This window comes from Macaca nemestrina, chromosome 7, assembly GCF_043159975.1.
Source record: "Macaca nemestrina isolate mMacNem1 chromosome 7, mMacNem.hap1, whole genome shotgun sequence".
Lineage (NCBI taxonomy): Eukaryota > Metazoa > Chordata > Mammalia > Primates > Cercopithecidae > Macaca > Macaca nemestrina.
In genome coordinates this window covers 68,934,504-68,937,270 of record NC_092131.1, presented here as the reverse complement: position 1 = coordinate 68,937,270, position 2,767 = coordinate 68,934,504, and the positions used below count along the sequence as shown (strand labels likewise).

The 2,767-nt window shown below is 45.6% G+C and overlaps 1 pseudogene; it reads left to right on the top strand.

The window, feature by feature from the left end:
* The first annotated feature begins 715 nt into the window (after positions 1-715).
* Positions 716-1,188, top strand: LOC105478042 (transmembrane protein 92 pseudogene; annotated as a pseudogene).
* The last annotated feature ends 1,579 nt before the right edge of the window (positions 1,189-2,767 follow it).

Here is a 2,767-nt window from a genome sequence, read left to right as displayed (position 1 = left end):
TGGAATATGAAAGAATGTGGCTGGTTTTACCTTGGTTGTTCTTGAATGGCTATTCTTATCCGAGTGAGGCAAACTCAGCATGGGTAGGCACCCTGGAAGTGGACAAAATAAACCTGTGCTTGTGTCAATTTGTATCTCCTCATGCTGTTTCCTATATGTCTTGCTTGAGAAAAACTGAGAAAATTGACCGGACTCTTGTTTTGTTTTGTTTTTGAGACAGGGTCTTGCTCTGTCATCTAGGCTGGAGTGCAGTGGCACAATCTCGGCTCACTGCAGCCTTGACCTTTTGGGCTCAGGTGATCCTCCTGTCTCAGCCTCCTGAGTAGCTGGGACCACAGACACATGACACCATGCCCAGCTAATTTTTTGTTTTCTGTAGCGATGGGGTCTCCCGATGTTGCCCAGGCTGAGACTTTACAAAAAAAAAGAAAAATATCTGGCCGGGTGTGGTGGCTCACGCCTGTATACCCAGCACCTTGGGAGGCCAAGGCGGGTGGCTCACTTGAGGTCAGGAGTTCGAGACCAGTCTGGCCAGCATCGTGAACCCTGACAAAAATTAGGCATAGTGGCATGCACCAGTAATCCCAGCCACTTGGGAGGTTGAGGCAGGAGAATGACTTGAACCAGCGAGGCGTGGAGGTTGCAGTGAGCCATGATCGTGCCACTGGACTCCAGCCTGGGCAAGACTCCATCTCAAAAAAAAAAAAAAGAAAAAATGTCTGGGGTCCCCGGCCTCATGACCACCTTGCTGCTCATCCTGCTCGCTGGCCCCCAAAAGGTTGCAGCCAAATGTGGTCTCTCCTTTGCCTGCCCCAAAGGATTCAAATGCTGTGGCGACAGCTGCTGCTAGGAAAATGTGTTCTTCCCTGGCCCCTTGAGGATCTTCGTCATCATGTTCCTGATCATCCTGCCCCTCTTGTGCATCTGTGACTGGCTAAGCACTACTGTCCCAGCTGCAGAGACCCAGACCCAGATGCCCTGACGGATTGCTGGGGACCCCGGGAACTGCCCTCCATCATCCCCCTAGAGAGGGTCAGAGCATCCCTCTCTGCGCCCCCACCCTCCTACAGTGAGGTGATTCTGAAGCCTACCTGGGGCCCAACTTCCACAGAGCCACCGCCTCACTACGGCTTCAGGCCTGAAGAATATACCGGGGATTAGAGGGCCATTGACAACCCGGCCTTCTGAGTCACCTCCGGCCTAGAATCTTGCCATCAGCAACCTCCTCCCCAGTGCCTCCTGGATCAAGCTAGAGACTGCTGGCACCCCAGGAATGTCCCTGCCCATCCTGCCGTGTCTCTTGTTCATTCTTGGATTTAACTTATGGCTTTTTCTGCCTCTGTTCCCAACCCAGCTGCCTCTGTTGTCCTGAGGGTCAGGCTGGAGTGACAGTATCTGCCCACCCCCCAACCCAAGAAAGAGGCTGCTGGAAGGAAAATGCCGACCATTGGAGGTGCCCAACAGCAGAATGGGCTACTCCGAGGGGTAGTAAAAGCCCCATTTCTGGAGTTATGCAAATCTTGACTGGACAGTCAGCTCTGAGATTTTATCAGGGCACTTCTATACCTGTGGGAGACTGGACTGGATGAGCTCTGAGCCAGCTTCCAATCTTACTTGAATAGAGAACTCACTGTACCCACCCCCAACACGTGGTAAACACACATCCTCACTGAAAACAAAAAAATCTCTGATCTATGTGAAATACTTTATAAACTATAAAGCCACTAAAAACACTAGCTCTTCCACTTTCAATGAATTGACTGCTAAACCTATGTAGAAAGTCACTTCATTCAGTTGCTTAAGTGTACATTTTGCAACTCTTCTTATCCTGAAGAGTATACTAGAAAGCTATATTGTTCAAGTTGCTCTGTGGTTGCTTTAATGCTCATATGAAAAAAAAATTAATGACTAATATGAGCATTTGGTTAACACATTTTTTAAGACTTGAAATGTTGCTGCCATGTTCTGTACCTGTGCTATTCAATATGGTAGCCACTAGCCACATGTGACTATCGAGCCTCTGAATTGTGGCTTGTTTGATTAAATAATTGATTTTTAAATTTTATTTGATTTAAAAAAACGTAAGTTTAAATAACCATGTAGATAACACAAATATAGAAGGCTTCTGTAGTATAAAAAGTACTATTGGATAGCACTATTCTACACAAAATCCTCATAAATATTAGTTATTATTTAGGACTATGCCATCTGATATGTAGCTGTTGGTTACATGTAGCCATTGAACACCTGAAATGTGGTTATTCTGAATTGAGAAATGCTGTCAATATAAAATACATTAGATTTCAAAGGCATAGCATGAAAAAATGAAAATATGTAAAATGTCATAATAATTTTTATATTGATCATCATAGTAGGTAGAATAATGGCCCACTGAAGATCTCCATGTACACATCTTGAAAACCTGTGAATATGTTTCATATGTTACATGGCGAAGGGGAATTAAGGCTGTAGAAGGAATTAAGGTTGCTAATCAGCTGACCTTATAACAGTGAGAATATGCTGGATTATCTGGGTAGGCCCAATACAACTACAAGGGTCCTTAACAGTAGAAAAGGAGATGTGACTACAGAAAAAAGACATAGAGGCTGGCCATCATGGCTCACACCTGTAATCCCAATACTTTGGGAAGTCGAGGTGGAAGGATCACTTGAGCCCAGATGTTTGAGACCTTGTCTCTACAAAAAAATTTTTTTAATTAGTTAGGCGTGGGGCTGGGCGCAGTGGCTCACGCCTGTAACCCCAGCAC